The sequence below is a fragment of the Ricinus communis genome, chromosome 9, assembly GCF_019578655.1.
Source record: "Ricinus communis isolate WT05 ecotype wild-type chromosome 9, ASM1957865v1, whole genome shotgun sequence".
In the NCBI taxonomy this organism is placed as follows: domain Eukaryota; kingdom Viridiplantae; phylum Streptophyta; class Magnoliopsida; order Malpighiales; family Euphorbiaceae; genus Ricinus; species Ricinus communis.
In genome coordinates this window covers 17,791,148-17,813,965 of record NC_063264.1, presented here as the reverse complement: position 1 = coordinate 17,813,965, position 22,818 = coordinate 17,791,148, and the positions used below count along the sequence as shown (strand labels likewise).

General features: G+C 27.4%; 1 pseudogene; it reads left to right on the top strand.

The window, feature by feature from the left end:
* Positions 1-422: 422 nt before the first annotated feature.
* LOC8275970 lies at positions 423-2,814 on the top strand (annotated as a pseudogene).
* Positions 2,815-22,818: the final 20,004 nt, after the last annotated feature.

Genomic DNA, 22,818 nt, shown 5'->3' with positions numbered 1-22,818 from the left:
TATAGTTGACTTTTATGGATATGCCATATGTTATTTTCTCCCAATATGACATAGCTTCATAGAATTTTACCATATAGAAACTCATAGAAAAATTTAGTATTTTTATATATATCTTATAGATTTTATTTTTTTAACTCACATTCTTCGAAAGAAAAATAAAAACTCTTAATTCTCATATTTTATTTATTAATTATTTTACTATTTATTTTATTTTATTTTATTCACAAGCTACTATCATCTTTTTCAACTCAATTTCTTCATTATTCTTATGTTTATCATAAATTTTCTTTTTTATGAACAGATAAATTTGTTTTTATCTTTTTTTTTGTACTTTTTCTATACTAGATTAGTTAAATTCAAATCAATATTTTTTTTCATATAAAAAAGAGTATTTTAAAAACTATTTTTTCTTTTCTAAATGTATTTTTTATTTTTTAAAATTATTTTTGTACATTTTAATATATTTTTTAATTATTTTTTAAAGATATTTATATATTTTTTAATATATTACTTTTTGTGATTTAATTAAATCCTTTATTAGTTTGTCCATATTGTTATCTTCTCCACTAAGTTTATGTTTTTAAATTTTTACTTTTTCAAAATATTTTATTTAGAAAATAATATTTTAATATATTTTATAAATATTTATATAAATAAATTATTTGATATTATTTTAATAATATTTTAATACGACCAGAACGCGAGCACTCGTCTAATCATATAACAGAAGAGATGGAAGATTTATTCCATTCACACAAAAGTGTGAATTCCCCCATGTCCACCACTTGATCATTTATGAGTGTGAGACAGCACCCTCCTTCCTACTCAATCCACTATCTTTAAAGATATGATCCGTCACCTGTTTTATAAACTCTGAACTCTCTCTCTCTGTCTCTCCATAAAATAGTCAAAAAACAGGAGCTGCGATATAAAATAGGGTGTATCCTTTATCCAACGCAGGAAGAGAACCATTCATGTGCTGAACTCCTAAGTTCCTTCATGTGCTCTACATATTATACAACATGAAAAAAACACCATTAATTTCCTTTATTTTAAGTTTTTATTATCTTATTCTTATGGTTTTATATATATATATCTGTTCCCTCTAGTGTTCTTCCCCATTCAAAGGTAATTAAAAAATAAAAAATAAAAAGAAATAAAAACCTTCAAGCCATATACAATGTCATCTCGCTTCCACTTACTCTTCCTCTTTACAGTCATTGTTTTTCAAGCTCAGGCTTTGGTACCAAAGGATAAGACATTTGAATATGTCAACAATGATGTGTTTGGACACTACCCTCAGGAGTATGATGCAAGTTATCGTTTTACAGGCCTCCTTAATCGCCCATTCAAACTCTGCTTTTACAACACAACCTCTAATGCCTTTACCCTTGCTTTGGGTTTGGGAACTCAAAAGGAGGCGACCCCCATGAATTGGGTTTGGGAAGCTAACCGCGGCAACCCAGTTGGCGAAAATGCCAAGCTCACCTTTGAAACTGATGGAAATCTTGTGCTGACCCATTCGGATGGCCGAATAGCTTGGCAAACCAACACTGTCAATAGAGGCGTAGTTGGGTTGGAGATACTCCCAAATGGCAACATGGTTCTTTATGATAAAAAGGGTAAGTTTATTTGGCAAAGTTTTGATTACCCAACTGATACTCTTTTAGTGGGTCAGTCTCTAAGGCTTGGGGCTACAACAAAGCTTGTGAGTAGAGCTTCTCAGAAAGAAAATGTGAATGGTCCATATAGTTTGGTCATGGATGCCAAGACTTTAGCCCTGTACTATAAAAGTCCAAATTCCCCAATCCCATTCCAGTACTTCTCATTTTCTTTCTGGGCGACAGTGATGGAGGTTGATGGTCCTTTGCAATCTGTAACATTAGAATCAAATTTAACACTGTCATTCCAATGTGCGCATTCCTCCTGTAGAGAAAGTGCCATTCTTGAATAGCCTACATACAATACCACATATTCATATCTACGGTTGGAAATAGATGGAAATATTAGAGTCCACACTTATGAATATGATGCAACTTTTAGGCCTTGGAAAGTGGCCTCCTCTTTGTTCTCCAGAGACTAATTTTATGATACCGAATGCCAATTGCCAGAAAAGTGTGGGAACTTCTGCTTGTGCGAGGACAACCAATGCGTAGCTTGCCCATCAGCAAAAGGGTTGATGGATTGGAGTAAGGATTGCCAGCCTGCCAAGCTATCTTCATGTGGGGTGACAGATTTCCGCTACTATAAACTACAAGATGTGGATCATTTCGTTACCAAGTACAATCAGGGAGATGGATCCATGAAGCAGGATGGCTGTAGCAACAAATGCACTAAAGATTGCAAGTGCTTGGGTTATCTTTATCATCCTGAGACATCCATGTGCTGGATTGCCTATGATCTTAAAACATTGACAAGAGTTGCAAATTCTACACACTTGGCCTACATCACGGCACCAAATAAGTAAATTTTTGTTGCTTTTGCTTGAAACTTCAACTGTAAATCATTCAGTATAACAATAAAGTTTGAGGTAAAGGAAGCATAGCAAGTAAGTTATTCTTCGTTTCTTAATTTTCTAGTAAAATCTCTACCAATTAATGAGTATGAGTTATTATGTGTATTAAAATTATAATTAGAGATGGTCAATTTTTAAGTTTGTTCCATTGCTTTTGCATTAGCTCTTCAAACTGAGGACAGAAGAAATTCTATATTTACAAGTTTTGCTCCAGAATTTTTCTATTTCATTCCCGTTATGTATATTTACAAAATCCTTTCTTTTGTTTTCCTTTTAATCTTTGTCAAGTCTGAAAAAAAGGGCATTAGACAAAGCAACTAGTGACTCGAAATAATGGTGATTCAACAGGTAGTGTAATTAGCAAGTGGTATCACCTGATCCCAATGATTAAATAACTAAAATCATAGCTGAAATATTCAAATCATTTAAGAGACTGGTGAAGCTTTCATATTGATCAGATGCTCATTGTCTAAAGCGAATTATATATGCCTTCTATTTTAATTCTGATGAAATCCAAAACACAAACAATGCACAAAGCAAATTTACAGGAAGAGTCAAAAAGGTGCAACCTAATGCAGGTGCCTGCAGATGATCCAGCAATGTCAGCACCTAGTAGACAGCAGCAAACCCGTTGGATTGCCCCTCTAATTGGGTCAATTATAGTAAATATAGACGCTGCAAATGAAAGGAGAAATATGGGATCAATTGGCTTTGTGGGGAGAGACAGCAATGGCAAAGTTCTATTCACTGGTGCAAAAACAATGGCAAAGCTCTTTTAGAAGCTCAGTTACTTATTAATGAAGCAAATTTCCAAGTGAACCAAGAGACATATCCAGTGGTAATGAATGTCGGAAGGGGTTGCAGATGTAGCTATGGATATCATCTCCCTTGTAATTTTCCTTTATCTTTTTGCTGAAATGTTCAGGCCCAAGTGATTACCAAAGGAGGTTTCAAATTAAAATTCTACTCTGGAAATTATAGAATATAGTCTCATGCAGTCCAAAACATAGACCCAAAAAGCCTAAGCATGTAATTTCTTGTGCTTCTCACTAAGCAAGACATGTTTTCCTGTACAGAACAGAGCTCAAGCCCACAAAGAATAGTTCATAATATATTTGTATGAAAAAATGTATTTTTTTGAATTTCTTTTACTTTCAATTTTCAGACCTGATATGCAACACTCAACTAGAACTTTTTCAATTTCAATCAGAATCCTGCAATGATTGTGATTAAATTCTTTTTCAACTCAGTGGCAGCCAAAATAATCGGAAAAAAATGACTATGAAATTGAGCTTGAATCTGTGGAAACTAAAATCTAAATTGAGCAGCTCAAAGGCAACAATATGTTTTATTTTTAAGTTATGCTAAAAATATTTTAACACTTACAGTGAAAACGTTTATGCATATAACAAAAATTAAATGCAAAAGATTGAAATCACAAATGAAGGGAGTGAAAAATATTGATTGAAAAATGAAAATCAGTTCTAAAAACATTGAGAAATTGATGCATGCATAAGAAATTAATAATTTCTATCAGGAAAAAGAAAAAGAAAAAGAAGACAAATTGATGCATGCAACAAAGATTGAGTTAAAAAATTGAAATTGCAAGTGAAGGGAGTAAAAACATTAAACACAAACTGCATAAAAGAATTAAAAAGAGATTAAAAAAAATAGTATAAAAGAAATAGAGCCAAAATATTAACGTATATAAGTGATATAAAAGAAAGAAAGGAAGAAAAGATAATCAATTGCGTAATTTCATTAAAAAGAAAATAAATATATATATATATATTAAATTCTAAAACATAAATTTTTTTTGATATATATTCTTATATTTTGGTAATAAAATTTTTATCTTAACATTTATATTTTTTGATGATTAAGTTCGATTTTATTTTTTTTTTGTTAAATGAAGTCCGACGTTCACGGAAGCATATTCCACCGGTTGCTTTTGGTCGGAAGATAATTTAGAAAAAATTTTGATAACTTGAATCTATATGGAAAAATATAAAGCTTTGGATAAAAATATTAAAATGCTCAAAGTTTAAGAATTTTTTAATAATTAGGCCTATTTTTTCGAATGTTATAAAATTTTTACTTTAAATTAAATAATTTAGAATTATTATCTGATGTATTCGGGTAGGGTTATTAGCTTGGGCTGCAGTTCCTCAATTTCATATTTTTCTCTATTTTTATTGATAAAATAATTTCCATTATCAAATAGAAAATGGTCAAACCTCGAGAAGTTGAGAGGAATTTGCTCTAGATTTTTTGTTTCTTATCATATTGGTACACCTCAATAAATCATGATCTTACATTGTTCCTCTCCATAAGAGGAAACTTAGAAGCCTTAATTGGTCTTCAGTTAATGTTTTTCCTTTTGTTTTTCTTCTAATGAGGAATATGGAGTTTCTCTTTAGACTATGATAAAATGTTGAAAAATGTTAAACTGTGCGGTTGAATATTGTCATAGTTTAGTACAATAATACCATTCTTCAATTCTTATAATTGATTCTCTTCCACTAGAAAATGCCATAAGGGAACTAATAACTTTATATATATATATATATATATATATATATATATATATATATAATCTGGATTCCCATGAAAAAGAAAGAGATTTAGAAGTTCATATAATAAAATGATCATGTTAAGGAAATTCCCACTGTGCTAGAATTCTATAAAATCCATAGTTTTCCCTTTACCATTTGAAAAATCAAACAATACCCACCTCTCCAACCCAGATTACCCTCTCTATTACCCACTTCAAATTTCAAATTATATATGCAAGTTGGCTATAGTATGTTGGATCCCTGCAGATGAAAACTTACAAAAGCTGCAGATTTGTGTGTGATCATGTGAAGAAAATGCTCTGCAATATCACACATATAGCTAGATGTTTCACTACTTTTTTGTACATGCAAGATTAGAAGGTGTTTCCATTAAAACGTAAGTACAGTATTCAAAAAGTACGAGTCTTCAATGCAGTCGAGGGAATTCATTTATTTGTGTTTCTTCTTTTTGAGCTCTGTGGACTGTAGCTTCACTGCTTCCGTTGCCATATCCTTTGTAATGTAGCTTCACCCAAGATTGGTCCATTTTGCGACCAAAATCTAATCCTTTATTTGTAATGGCAAAATAGAAAATTTCCAAAAATTTCATTTGAAAACTCTAAGCCTTCTGCTTTGTTAAACTGTATCAGTGATCGTATATATAGAGTTGGAACTTCACTTGCATCAAATCAATTGGCCTGTAAATATCCAATATTTTTTTACTTGTACGTCACTTATATATATTTTTTTACAACTATCCAATTCAGAATTTTATTTATGTCTCTCGCACCCTCATTCAACTCAAATAAAATTGGGCTTTAACCGGTTATCACTTATTAATATCTTTAGACGTGCATCTCTCTAATGCTCAAAATCATAAATGGGTCTAACATCTTTTCCTAGTTCAATTCAACTCCAGAATTATGTGAAAATTTTAAATTATCGAAAATATTGCTCCAAAATATAACAACCATGTATATAGGTCTAAAACTTTACTTGCATAAAACTAATTGGCTTATAAACAGATTGGCCTATATTAAGATCTAATTTTTTTTCCACTAATATCTCACCAGATTCTTTTTCACTTATCGATCCGACATGAGATTCTATTGATCCTTTCAACATTTACTATTACTGGTATTCTTAATAACTCCATGTATGCAAAATGGCAATAAAGGCATACCATAAAGACAGAAGGTATGGTGCATGTGGAAGCTATAATTATAAACAAGAAGAGTTTGGATATTATGCATGTCAAAGTAGATAACATTTCTTACATTCTTAGATTATTGTTTAAAAAGCACTACAAGTGCATTATTGGTTACTTGTTGAGACCAAGAAAGGGAAACAATGATGAAAAAACAAAAGAATATAAGATATGTTTTTGGTCACTTGACATTTTTAGAAAAAACATCAGCAAAAATGTCTTATGCTAACCTTAAATTGAAGGATGGATTTCCTTCTAGTGCAAATGGATAAGAGAAAAGACTGATAATGTATAGAAATATTTTTGGGTGCAATTGAATTTGTGCATTTTTTTAATTGAATTTGCTCCAATCTGGCTCAACAGTATCTGTCGTTAAAGGTAGTCTTTCTGAGTAGTTACGTACGGGCATAAGTAGCCACCTAAGGTTTATAGGCATCATAAAGTAGATAGTCGTTCTTATCTCAGGGTTGGGTATGACCTTCATGGATAGTAATTCTATTCTTTTTTATTGTGATAGCGATGAAGATCTCGATGATTCATATTATAATCTCGATCTAGTCAACTCTGTTAATTTAGTAAATTGGTCGGTTGAACGCTTTCTAGCAACACCAATCGATAGTGGGATGGGGGTTCAAGTTTATCTGGCTGTTGGTTTATGAAATCCAGGTTTGAACATCCAGATGAGGGGGAAGAACATACCCTACTTCTCTTCTCTGATCCACTATTGTGTCGCGAATTTCTTAAACTTAAAATGGTTCTTCAGGACGATGAGAGTCTCATTTCTGTTCCTCTTAACTGGCGTATTGATAATGTGATCAACATTGCTTGTTTGTTTGATGACTGCCCCATTCAATCAACTTTCATCCTGGGGGATGCTCCCCATTCTAACTTTACCCTCCGTGGGGTTCTGCTTCTCTCCTTTACTGTCGAGTGGCTTCACTCCTCAGAAACTTCGACTCAACCTGAGTTCAAGTCTACAAAAGTGATCGTCTTTCCCTGTCCTTGCTCATAGCAGGAGCAACAGAAAGACTATGTACCAGAGCCCTAACCATCGGGACTGAGACAGGACTAATGTTAACCCGACCTTTCTTGATTAGAAACTACTTAGCAAACTCTAGGCATCCATGGTCATATATCAGAGACTTTTCTTTTAATATGGTCATCTGAAGCTCCTTCATGGCTTTCTGGTAAATTTTTGCTACTTGCCTATCCTCAATGACAATGTCATCAGCGTCTTCAGAAACCTTTGATATCAGAATATAAAGATCAAAGGAAAAAGAAATAAAGATAGGAAAAGTTGAAGAACCATACCTTTTCAGACCGGAGGATCTCGAACTGATTACGGAAGTAATGAAGACGACGAAGCATGTCACCTTGAGACTCCCGTACACTCCAAGTACGGTTTCGAGGAAAGAAACTCATATTAACCTCTACTCGACAAGGACGCCCAACATAGATATGCATGTCAATGTAGATAACATTTCTTAGATTATTGTTTAAAAAACACTACATGTACATTGTATTATATTTTTTAGTAACTTATTGAGACCAAGAAGGGGAAACAATGATGGAAAAACAAAAAAATACTTGACATTTTTAGATAGAAAACATCTTTAATTGAAAGAAGGAAACCCTTTTGGTGCACTTGGATAAGAGAAAAGACCGACAATGCATAGAAATATTTTTGGGTGTAATTGAATTTATGTATTTTTTTTTAATTGGTGTAACTAAGTGACATTACAAGTTAAAATTTTTAATTTTAAAAGAGAGGTGGGAAATAACCCTGACAGGATTATTTTTTTGATGAATCTATATAAGTTCCACCTGCTATATAAACCTAGATTTTGAATATACATGTGAAGCATTTATCAATTTATTATTTTCGGTCTAGTTGGGGATGCTTCTACTATTTACTTTGAAATGGAATGATTATTCAGCGTGCTTGGTGCATATCAGGACATGATTTTTCTTGCACTTACATAGGACTCACAAGTGTAATTCATGGTTTAAACAGTAAGCTTGTGTTGACCCTGGCCTAAAAAGAGCCAAAGCCCATGAATGAGTTATTGACTCAGGGCTCAAGTCCATCTAAGAGTTAGGGAGAGGAAGATTAAAGATTAAAGCTATTTCAAGTTGCATTACAACTATTCACATTCTACTTAAATTCTTGAAATTATATTATAACAATCGTTCTAGGTATTATAATTATTTTAATTATAAAATAAAATATAAATTAAATTTATACATAAAATTTAATAATATTTTTTATAATATTTTAGAAAGTAATAATAAATTAAATATATTAAATATTTTTAATTTTTCCTAAGATCTCTTTTAGCATTTTAAAATTTTATTGATTTCAAAAGAAATTTCATTAGTGTAATTAATATAAAATCAATTTAAAAATATTTATTAATTAATTTTTAATATTATATAAATTAATATTATAAAGAGATAAGTACAAAAAATAATTATGTGGTTTTATTCATTAGCAAAAACGAGCCTATAATTTATTTTACAACAAAAGACTACTGTGTGGTTTACTCCATTAATAAATTAGTGCCAGACATGCTGACGTCCTTTATTAGCTCTAATGTGGTTTCATATTTTTATATTTTGTACCATATGATTTTTTTTTAATGACACTTTTATATCTTGTGTGTTACTTTTAATACTTTAATGCTAAATTACATTAATATTTTATAAGATATCTCTCAAGTTAAATCTAATTTTAATGCAATAATTATTCCCAAGTAATTTGACCGCTAACTAATTGTTTTAGGCTTGAAATAAATGGTAATAATATATTTTTTATAATTTATAGTTAAATTAAAAGATAATTTTTTTAAAATGTATTATGAATTTTTGAGGCATATAACTATGTAATATTATTATAAAAGTATTTATTATTGATGGTTCATGTTATATTGGTATCAAATCATAAATACTAATTATATATGTTGATTGAGATATGTAAGAGGCAAATGAAATAAAATATAGGGTATGGAAATATTATAAAGAAAAATTACAGGGTATAAAGTTGTAAAAATATAAGACTTCATCAGAGTCAATAAATAGCATTAACGTGTTTGGCACTAAGATTGTTAACGAAGTAAACCACATAATAGTCTTTTGTCACAAAATAAACCACATATCCATTTTTGCCAATGAGTGAAACCACAAGGTAGTTTTCTACACTTATTCCTATTATAAATATAATTAATATTATAACTTTTTAGAATTAAAGATAATTGTATAATTAGAAAAATAATTTATTAATTAATAAAAATATCAAAAATATAATTTCAAATATTAATTTCAAAATTAATTTTATTGTCTAACTAAAAAAATTAGTTTTTTCAGTTAATATAATATTAATAATATAATTAGAATATTTTTGTAAAAATAAATTTAACATATAATTAATATCCTACCTATTAAATACTTGTTTATATGAATAAATTGGGGTAATAAAATGTGATACTTACTTAATCACTCCATCTATAACAATAAAACTAATAAAGAGTAGCAAATATTAATGAAAAATATAAGAAATAGAAACTAATTATTGTAAAACAATATGTGATAAACGAGTACCTAATCCAGCAAATATAAAATAATATTTTATCCGGACTCTTCATCCTACTATTATTTATCCCAACTATTATCTATTTAATGTGGAATATAATATTTTTATTTAATTTCTCCTTAATTTTAAATATTAGTAGATAATTTAATAAAAATAATGTCATATAAAAGTAGGCAAAAATTAGGATAAATAATAGTGGGTTATGTGAAATTGCTCATTACCAATTCATTCCGATTCTTAAAAATGTATCCTACATGGAAGATAAACACTAATTCAATTGATTTATTACTATTTTACCCTCAACTTTTATAAAACTTTTAATTGATTATCAATCTTCTTTCCTTTTCTATGTAGGTTAGGTTAGACATTTTACATTTTAAAGCAAAATAATAATCATTTGTATGTCTATATAAATCGAATTTTAGCTCTTTATTTTTCTAACTCCAATTGAGTTATTTTACAGTATCACAAATCTATGCAGTCCCAATGATTTGCACTTCCGATTTAAAATAAAAATAAAAAATAAAATAAAATTTTGACATGCTTCTTTTCTTTTTATACAGGATTTCTTAATAATATTAATTTATATAATATTAGAATTAATTAATAAATATTTTTAGAATAATTTTTATATTAGTATACTAATAAAATTTTAAAATATTAATAAATTTAAGAAGAAGAATTAAAAATATCTAATTTATTATTATTTTTAAAATATGATAAAAAATATTAAATATTAAAAATGCTATTAAATTTTATTTATAATGTAAATTTTATAATCATATAATAATAACGGTCATACAATACAAGAATACGATTAGTTTTATTTAGCTGGAAATATCATATGTGATTTTTTAAAAAAAGGAAATATATAGTGGGTGATTTATACTTTACAAATTCAAAGTAAACAAGTGTATTTAATTTAGTGCATTCACATGCTTAATTCAGCCACACGGATATATCCCAATTTGATATTAGTTTCAGATTCAAATTCTCTTCACTATATTTATTACTCAACAAACAAAAGTATGTTTAGCCAATTTGGTGCAACCAAACTAAACCGGACCTATTAAGTAAGTCATGAATCTAATTAATAGGAATCTTATTGAATTGAGAAATAAATTAAATTTTATAAAATTATAAATTGGATAGAACCAAATAAAGATCAAAACAAAGACTTATTGTTGGCTGCCGAATTGGATTTGCAGGCGTGTCACATATGCACGAACTATGATTGAATGTGCTTCTTGACTTATTTCTAAGAACAATTGTGATTTTCAAACGCTTTTTTATCCACAGTTTATTTTATGCTCTACTTAATAGTTATAAACTGTAAATTGTAAATGAAAATTGTTCGAATAATATTTTTTAAGAGTTTTAAAGTACAAAGAGAACTTGATTGTATAAAGAAAATATAAAAAAAATTGTTTGCTTAAAATTCTCTGAATTTGTTCGTGTTGTGTTGGTTGTCACTTGTGTCTTTTGCTTTTTCCTTTTCATTTCCTAACTTCCACTAAGTAAAACTGTAAATGATACACCGTCCGTTTGAATTGAATAACTGTCGTCTTTTTTCTTCTTTTGTCAACATGCATATTGGGAGTCAAAACTCCAAGAATAACTGTCATCAAGGGAGTTCTAAATAATTTCCTATTTAAAACTCCTTCCCCCACCTTGTGTCAAAAATAATTGTTATCCACATTTTAATTAAACTAATTATTTTAATTAAACCATTTAATTAATAACTTTTACTAGTTTGATGAGAACTCATATAGCACAAGAAATCCTACTTCAATAAAGAATTTTAATCTACTAAAGATCATAATCCAGCAAGGAGTCATGATGACATTAGGAGTTCAAGTGACAAAAATAATCTTATTTCCACTAGGAATCCTAATCCAATTAGGAGTCCTACAGAGATTCAAAGCCCAAATGAGATTGAGCTTAATCAAAACAATGGGCCTCAAGATACTCTTATCAACTTAATCCAATATATGGAGGCATGATCAAAGACGAGATAAGCCCAAGATAATCAAGTCAAGCTATTTGGAGGCCAATACATAAAAAATGGACTGCTTCTCACATGTTACTTAAACTCAATTGTCATTTTTATCATATGGGGTTGGGTTGGACGAATTTTAGGAGTTATTTGTTTCTTTGTTGATTTAAGAATTTTGTCTATTTCTTATCTCCTTTCTTTAAGGAGTTGTTTGTTTCCTTATTGATTTAAAAGTCTTAGCCGCATATCTTAGTAATTCTAGGATTAGAATTATTTTATTTTAAACTCTATAAATAGAGTCCTATGTAATTTGGCAAGAAAATATATATGATGTATTGAATAAATTTTTCTTTTGCTTTGCAAAAACTTAGTGCGTTGCACTTTAATTCTAAAGATGTTCCTTTTGAATTGTTTGAAATTAAATTGATTTGATTAGTTTGATTTCACATCTACTTGTTTATACAATATTTTAGCTTATTAGTTTCAAGGTTGCTAAACAATTCATCTTATTATAATTGTTGATCTTAGTTCATCTATAGCTAAGGGTAAAAATTCTATTTAATTGCAAACTACGAGTTGATCTTTGGGAGATAAATCTGACTTGTAGGTAAGGGTGCATTCTAAAGGGGCGTGATTTTGTCTGTTTGGTTTACTTCCATCATAAATAAGGGTTTAAACATATCCTTCGAGTTCAGATTCGTATTATAGTTCGACTTAGTTTTAGGTTGTGCTTTATTAATCTTTTGGACTCAATTTATGTATTTATTAGGTTAAAAAAATAGAGTGTAAACACTTACTAAATAAATTGAATTGCATATATCCTATTTTAGAAAATCAAATTTTATAATACATTACAATATTTTTGTTCACAAATAATAAGATTTTGCAAGTTTGGAAACTTAAAATTGAATTAAGCTGAATTACTTTTCATTTATAAAAAATTAGATCAAATAAATGAAGTAAGAACACAAATCAAATTGAATTATCAATTCAGTTTGGTTTTATTTTATTTTTTCTCAAATCTTTTCTCCCCTACTTATATGGATTCATATATAACAGAAAATTTAATTGCATGAAAGCTTATACTCAAAAACAATTTCTAACCTTATCTTTCCCTTTTCTTTTTCAGTGATTAGGATTTAAAGAATATGTATATATAAACGTTCTTTAGAAAATTAATTAATGGTGTGGGTATTTTCAAAGCCAAGAGGCACTTCTCTAACTAGACCATGGATAAAAAGATTCAGTAACTTAGGCTCTCGTCCCTCTCTACCTAGGTTTAACCTTGCTCTCTGGGATCTCCCCTTTTCACCTAGGGCTCACCTAGTTTTTCTTCCTTCTTTTTCCCTTTTAATCAGTCCTTTCCTTGTTGTGTACATTAAAAATTAAACATCACATCCACTAAAAGCTTTTTGATTTGTAATCCAGTTCTGTTTCTGGTTATTTTAATACCAACTGAACTAGATAACAATACCAACTATGGTTGGAGCTGACCAACTCTGCCATAAACAACCCCACCGAAAACAACAATACTCAATCTCTCTCCTCCCCTTAACCACAAAAGTGAATTGTTGTGCTAGTTTAGTAAATAGCAAAGCTGGTTTAATTGAAAACTGTGAGAGTGCTGCTTCGGCGGAGGTGTTAGCCTTAAGGAATGCGTTGCTGTTGGCGAAAGAAGCCGATGTAGCCAAAATTATTTTGGAAGGGGATGCGAAAATGATTATTAACATGGTGAATGGTAACCATACTATCGCGAGTTCTTTATGTCCCTAGAACTAGTAATTGGGTGGCCGATTGTTTTTGGCCAAGAAAGCCCTTGATCGTAGTTGCTCTTTCGAATGTTCTACAGGCCTCAATGCATGGCTCTGAGAGACTTATAATTGGTAACTTTTCTACTAAGGCACTTCTCTTTCTGTCAAATATGATTAAGCCAATTGTCCATGATTAGCATGTTCCATTCATGTAAGTTTCCAAATGATCTGTAACCACAAGTGCTAAAAGCCCACCACCCAATAAAAGATTAATTAAAACAGCCACTAGCAAAATTATTAACTTTAAAAAAAAAAAAAAACTATATACTATATCCCTCCAGCATTATTACTGAAGCTGACTCATGACAATTAGATTATCAGCTCTAAAAATAAATAAATAAATAAGTAATTAAATAAAAGTCATATCAATTATGTTTGAGAGACTCTAATAATTTAAATTAAAAAATAAATAAAAGTGCAAAGCATGTTATATCACTGTTTACAACCACAAATTCCTACTTATGTATCTGTTTTTATTTTTAAAGAAGGAATCCCATTTCAAAGCTTAAACAGGCTGTTGGGTATCAAGCCACGTGGTGTGTCCCTCCTTTGTTAAATCTAAACCTGCAATTTTATAATTATTTTTAAATTTTTTTTTAAATCCATTGTTTGTGGTTTTTTTTCTTCTTTTATTGCTAAAATTAGCATAAATATAAATATAAACCACATAAAGCAAAGCCTGCCTAAGTAATGGGCAGGAGGGTTCCCTTCACAAATCATGAAAAGTTTAATTAATTAACAATAATCTTAAATCAAATGCCAAAAATTTACATTAAATTCTAAAATCATTAAGTGGTGAGGGCATTGAGGGTGGGACTCATTGTATTTGAAAATAATCTTAGTTATATGGTCCAGAATTAGTGCTTTTAATTAAGCTTATTAAGGTTGTTTTGTAGATAAATAAACTTTACATTTTATTTCATTGGGTTCTTAGTGTGTATGTATATAATTTGGTATCGCAGGTCATTCTTTTATTTATCCACCCTTGTGAGTAAAATATATATCAAAAACATACATTCTTTGTGGGATAATTCTAAGATTTTAGATTATAATTTAATTAAGGAGAATGTTAACTTATTATGAAAGTAAATTTTTGAGATATTATCATCTAGTTTTTATAATTATAAAAAAAAAAATTATTGTCTAAACTTTGATATATATCACTGTCTATATACTAAATCGATAGATAATTGATGCATATTTATTAATTTTAAATAATAAAATATATGTCAATTACCTAATATTAAAATATTAAATACTCATATATACATATTACTCTTTTATTTCTTGTAATATATGTATCAGATTTAAATAAGAATTTCTTTTTAGTTATAATGTAAATTCAAATATAATTATTATTTATGTCTAATAAATGAGAATTTCTTATCTTATCCATATAAATAATAGATCACTCTCATGTAAATAAACCTCATTTATATTATATAATTCACTATATGTGAGTATGGGACCATGAAACCTCAGTATATGTAAAAAAAAAAAAAAAAAGATTCTGCAAATTCATAGGTACATTTAGTATAGTCAATTGCAATGATTAAATCAGTCGACATAAGTGGTTTTGGTATAAGTAGAATTTCAGGAGAAAAATTGTATTTCTGGACCTTTATGCTTCACCTAAACATGTTTTCATCAAATTGTTTTAACATAAAAAAAAAAAAAGAAACCCTAAGGTTAATAATAAAAATAATAATAAAATAGAAATAATAAAGTTGAATGAGATATTTTGATATGGTGAAATATATTAATTCACTGATATATAATTTATTTAGAAATTTTAAATATGTTATTAAAATTTAATTTAATAATAATTAATTTTATACAAATTTAACTATATAGAATTCAAAATTAATTTTCACTTTACTGAAAGTATATAAATATTAAATTTATAAATAAATTTTATAAATTTTATAGATTTCAACTAAATATAATAAAAATAATGTGTATCATATATATATATATATATATATATATATATATATATATATATATATATATATATATTATTTTATTTGTTTGTGTGCAGGCAACTCCATAAAGGGTGGAGGCAGGGGCAGAGTATAGATGGGTGGCAATGGAACCACTAACAACAGAAAGAAACTAAAGGGTGTCCCATCAGAAGGCAAAGTTTAAAGTTTAAGAAGGTGATGGTACTTTGATATCATGGCTACATGTTCCACAGATGCTCCTTTGTCTTCCATATCCTACTCAATACTCTTCTCTTTTCATTTGATTTGATTTCATCCTCTTGCTTGTGGGCTCTTCGTTTTCTTCTTCCTCTTCCTTATTTCATTTCTTTTCAAACTCAAATTCGTTACCAGTTTGATTGTTTGTTTGTTTGATGAGAAAATTTGAGAGAGGAATGTAGATTTTTATTATCTTTCTATTGAAGGATTTTTATTTAATTTAAATAAAATAATAAATATATATTTATTAATTTTAAATAATTAAATATATATTAATTATTTAATATAAATATAAATTTTATATATATATATTTAGTATAATTTTGACCGAAAGAAATGAAGAAAAGGGAGGAAATATTGGTGGATACAAAGTGGAAATGTGAAGTTACATATTAACCCTTCATGGATCATGATTGATTTATTTCACATGCATTTCCTTTCGTGATGATAAGGATATAAAGGTAAAATTATATTTTCTAAGACTATCTCCTTTGCCAAACAAAAGTTTAAATGGCAAATTCTACTTCCAAAGAGCACAGCTAGGGCACCAGACATAGTACAAACTAATGGCCTCCATAATAAGATTTTGTCTAATAATAAATCTAAAGGGTTAATTACAATATTGGATCGAGTTATTGCCTAATAAATAAATTAGTGTCTGTATTTTTTTTATTAACCCTTTAAATTTTTTATCAGTGTGATTTTTACTAAAACAATGACTAATTTAATATTATTATGGGTTGATAAGCATAGAGCTGTAATATTATTAAGTTAGAAGGGTAAGAAAAGATGATGAATATAAAACATAAAGAATAGAGATATTCAGATGGAAAAGATGAGTTATTAAATTTTTTGTGGTTTTCAGTAACAAATGAGAGAGTAAAAGGATGAATTATGTAATTTTGACATTTAAACAAAGGAAATAAAAATTCTCTCGCCATTCCCTCCCCTCTGTTTCCGTCCTCCAATTTTATCTTCCAAGCAAACATACTCTTAAGGCTTTGGGCCATTGTACCCACCGCCCCCAGTCATCTTTTAAATATCTTGCAGGTTGACGTACTTTTTTCTCCCCCTATTAATATGGCACCTCCTTTTTTATTTTTTATTTTTTATTTTCTATTTTTATTTTATGTTAGTGGGTCTTTTTTTAAAGTTACATTTAAACATCTTAAAAATTAATGATAATCCCAAAATAACATTATATAAATAACATCCCAAAATAAATAAATAAATATATATATATATATATATATATATTGGCTCCCATTTTTATTGGAGATATTTGAAATTGTTGTTGAACGTAAAAAATATATTTATAATTTATAATTTTTTAATTAATTAATGTTATAAGCTGTTTTGTTAAATCTGTTTTTGAAAGAAAAATCAATCTATCTAATTCTTTTTTAAATTAGTTTTCATAAATTTAAAAATATTATAAAATAAAATATAATCTGAAAAGAACACTTATATCATCATTCTAAATATACATAAATTGGTCTTACTTTCTCATTTTATTTACCATTATATATTTATTTGAGTGGTTTGAATTTATATAAAAGTAAAATTTATTTTAAAATTTAGTTCATAAATTGTGATAATACTCTTATAATTATTTTAAATTTAAACTCAAAATAGGGCTTTTAAAATCTAAATATTTAGTTTCATTTTTTTTTAATTTTCATCCTCACTTTTTTTTTTCTCAAAAAAGAAAACACATATCATCACAAAAGTCACAAACACCCAACAATTGAGTCCACAAAACAATCCACTCCAAAATGAAAAGGAAGCTAAAAATTGAAACATTTTTTATGTTCTTAATTAATTCATATCAAGCCCTGCAGGCTAATTAAAAAGTCTCACTGGTTCACTTTCAAATTAAATTCTCCAAAAATCACAATAAGCTTTAATTGATATTCATGTTAGAGCTCTAAAAAGAAAATAAATCTCACCATCCTCAAAACTTATAAATATCTTCATAGTCTATAGCATGTATAAAAAGATGTTCAATGTCCTTACATATGAAGTCATGTGGCTCTAACTTTATGCTAATACAAGCAAATCACATATTAAATAATATTGAGGTGAGTTGGTATTATGATCAATTTTAATAAATTTAATTAAATCTTTATGAATTAATTAAAACAAGCTATACATTATGATTAGTAACTGAATTTTGTAATCATATCTTATTAACTAGGGTTTAAATCTTATGATCAAATTTAAAGGAATTATTCTCTTTCTTATTTCTCTTATTCTATCCTAATTTTTAACTAAACAAGATGAAATTAAATTTAATACAATATGAAAAAAATTATCTATTTCAAAAATAACAAAAAAACTTTTTTAAAAAAGAAAAATGGACCCATTAATGAGAATTCACAAGTACATTTTAATATAAAAAATAAAAATAAACATCAAACATTAAAAAATACATGTAAAGAAATTTATTTTTAATAATCATTAATCTGTTAATGAAGCAGTATATTGCAATTCCACAGAAAGAACGCTCTATATGGTGGCACTAAGCTACGTATCGACTTTATAGATGTTTTCTAACTACTCCGATTGTTTGAATGTCATATTTGATCTCTTTTTTCTCTTCACCACTCCTATAGAAGGAGAACTCAATACCCCCATAATGGAATACCATAAGGAGAACTCAAAATTTCCATATGAAAGACTATAAATCTCCTCAAGAAAAGCACAAATATTTATTTATGTAACTAATTAATAACAAGAAAAAGGAGTCACCGCCGATCTAAAAGTGATCAGCGACGATCAAAAGATGAAATCTTGATAAAAAATAAAAAAATAGAAACAACTAAAGTTTTTGCTAGAGCCTCGGTTTTTAAAAGTAAAATTAAAAAATAACGAAAAATAACTTTGAATATTTATGAAAAGAGAAATAATTTCTTTTATAATGTAATTTTCATAATTTAATCCTGATAAAATAATGAATAGATTATTACTTAATAAATTATTTTTTTTTAATTACAAATTAGAAAAAGAAAATTTGATTTTAAAACTTAGCTTAAGCACTATAAAAGGAAACTTGCGAGGACAACTTACTTATGAAAATGGATTCATTAATCCTAATAGTTGGCTTGTATAATTAAGCTAGGTGTTGTTTAGAACCACCGACCCATTGGTTTCCAAGCTACTTCCTCTCTTCAAGGTGATACAAAAAGATATATATATATATGTGTGTGTGCGCACGAGCTTCACAAAACTTCATGTGCAAAAATGAGTTGTAATGCTTTTTGGACACATTGGGAAACAAGTGCTTATTCAGTTGGATATAGAAGGAAAGATATCTTATTTCTTAATCTTAATTAAATGGATTATATTAGCCTAAACCATCATTGGATACCAAACATGTTTTTGAGTTGCATTATTTTGGGTTCAGAGGCAACTTTGTGCCTATTACTTTGGACTTATTGAATTAACATGTTGTCAACCTAATTATTTGGTTTGTTAGGTTTTTATATATATAAATCATGCATGATTTTTATTTAATAAACATACTCTATTGGACCTTCATATTAGTATATTTTATTTCTCTTGTTTATATTTAAATAGTGATTTTCTTCAATATGTAATCTTTTCTTTTTAATGAAAATTATACAAATGTGATAGCATTATGGACCTACTTCTATACTATGCTATTAAATTTATTTGTTTCATTTGATAAAATACAAAATAATATTCTACAATTCGATATAAATGACTGAAATTCAACAATAGATAAAATATTAGATAATAAATTTAAATCATAAAATTTATTTCCAAAAACAACTAAAAACATCATGAGTTTTAATGTTTGTACTTTAAAATCAACATTCTTAAACTCTAAAATTTGTTGGTAACCCTATGTTTTTTGGTCCTCATTCTTGTGATTAAATTGAGTTGCATATTACAATTTGAAATTGCATTTTAATTCTTGAATTATTATATTATAAAAGGTTTTTCCATTTATTATAATTATATGTGTTTGATAATCTAAAATAAACACAAAAGAAAATACATTATGACAAATCTAAAATATTGGGAGAAAACCCATAAAGTCTATGTTATAGGTGCGAGTTGGGAAATAATGAGGGGTTGCGAAAGAGCACGTGATTAAGGCATGTAATGAATAAACACAGAAAAACAAAAACAATTGCATTACTTTGACTTTTTTGTTTAATTATATTTCCTGATATTTCTTTCTATTTTTGTATTTTGCTTTCCTTTTTGTGTGTGTTGACAATTTACTCTACAGCTTAGCTCTGCACACACTCTTTTAGAATTCTATAACCTACTTTTCCTACCATTACTCCCAAATTTTGGCAATCTTCTACCCATCAAACATTATGCTTTTCTTTTTCTTTTTTCTTTTTTCTTTTCCTTTTTTTTCTTTACAGCCTTTCATATTAATTGCTTATATGTCCATCAAATACAAGACGTAAATTCATCAGTTTTCAACTATAAATTCATCGGTTAAAATATGAATTTGTTTTTCAAATTATAAGTTTTTAGACTATAATCTATGAATTTCAGGTGTACGTATAATGAACTTATAATTTATAAATTATGAACCTTTTATTTTTAACCTATGAATTTGTATGTTTTTATGAATTTTTAGAATATTATATACGAACTTTAAGTATTTTTGTATTGAATTTATAGTTTATAATTCATAAACTTGTTGTTAACTTATGAGCCTGTATTTTTATGATTGATGTTTATAGTTTTTACTAATGTTCATAACATATGATTGTATTTTGTAATTTGTATATATAAATATAATATTATTAATTTTGATATTTTATTATTATTATTAAATTTTAAAATCAAAATATTATTATGTAATGATAAGAAATAACTAAAATTAATTTGTTTGAAGTTAAAAAGTAATATAATTTAATATATAAATATATATACTAAAATATGATTAAATCTAATATTTTATTAGAAAAATTAAATTGTTAATAAAGTTTCATATATGTATAAAATCTCATTTGAATATATAATTTTTTATGATAAGAATACTATCATATTATTAAAAGATAAATTTAGTGTGGTAATAAAAAAAATATAAAATACACTGAAAATATAAAATTAAAATTAAAATATAATAGGAAATTATTAACAATAATATAGTAAAAAAAATAAAGAGATGGGACATACTAAAAGAAAAGTAGTATTTGTAAAATTGAAAAAAAAAAATAAAATCTCACACGTGTTGTAGGCTTAGTACTTGAAGAATTATGCACTCGGGTGCATGGTATAATAATCCTGCTCTCATAGTCTTATCCAAAAAAACATTTTAGAGATACTGAAATTCAAAATAGAAACTCACTTAAAATTCTATAAGCTTTCAGTTCTCAGTATTTTCAAATCGAACTGAAAATTGTCTCTAAAAATTTGAGAATCAAAATTACCAAAAAATTTGTAGTATCAAATTGTATGGAATTTGAACATATTTTGCTATTATGATATATTATTGATTTTTGAGTGATAACTAAATCATAATCATATTAAGATGAAACTATTTTCTACCAATCCATATTGGAAGATATAAAAACTCTTTTTTTTTTTTACATATATAATTTTTCTAAAGAAAGAAATATACACATATAATAAACTAATTTATCAAACTGACTTTTAAATAAAAGTTATTAAAATAATTTAACAAGCTCGTATACATATCAAAATCACATTTGAAAATAACATTGAATGATCGGTTTGCATTAAATTTTAAAAAATTATTTCAATATAGTACCATACTATTTATATTTAATTTCATTTCAATTTCTTCTATTTAAAATAATCAAATTTTAATGATAACCGTATTGGACTGATCCACCTTAATCTCTAAACTATTGATATTAGCATTGCTTTATTTTTGGTAAATCATTTACACCTTTTTCTCTTGTTGCAAAAATATTATTTACTTATAGATAATTAATAAATAATATTTTATTTAATTAATAATTTTATATGACTTCCTTTTCAGTATTATTGTCAGTGAAATTATATATGAGTTTTAATTATTTATAAAAATTAAAATTATTTAAGTGAATTTCATAGATAAAATTACAAAATTAGATAAATTATTTAACAAATAAAAATACTCTCCTTGTCCAACTTTTTGATAAGTTATTTTCAATTTCAATAAGAATTAACCAATTCAGTTTTTCAATTAATATCAATATTTTTTTATCATTTTCTTACTAAAATACTATTAATAAAATTTTTAATCAATGCACGATAATATCATTTTCATTGAAGGATTGATGAACTCAAATGCACAAGGGTCCAAAATGGGCACCCAAAATAATAATTATTACATTCAATATTGGAAGAGTAGATTTACCTACAAAGTAAAATAGGAGGAACCCTAGTAGGAGAGAATAGATATAGGCAAGCCCCCTTTACTCCACATACATATAGAAAAAGGGATCAAAAAATTAGAAGAGAAAAAAAAAAAGAATTATTTCCTTCAGATTCGAATCAAAATTATAAATCTTTTTGGAAACACTTACATGCACCTGTGGAAACAGCACTATCCAATATACATATATAGCGAGAGAGAGAGAGAGAGAGAGAGAGAGATTCAATAATAAATAAAAGATGGTCCCAAAAAATTGCAGTTGAAAGTGAGTAAAGCAATGGGGTGTCACCTTCAGTAACAGTAATGGGCTGGGCAGCTTGTGTCTTTGGGTTAGTACAGTGGGTAGGTAAATGTTTATTTGTTTTTAAATTTTTATTTATATTTTAAATAATATATAGATTCAAATAGTGTTTGAATTCTAATAATTGGGTATAAAAATAATAATATTTAGAATTCTTTTATTTAATAAATAACTTTTAAAATTTTTTATAGAACTATTTTTATCAAATTTTGAAACATAAAAAAATGAAGAGAGATAGAGAGAGAGAGAGAGAGAGAGAGAGAGAGA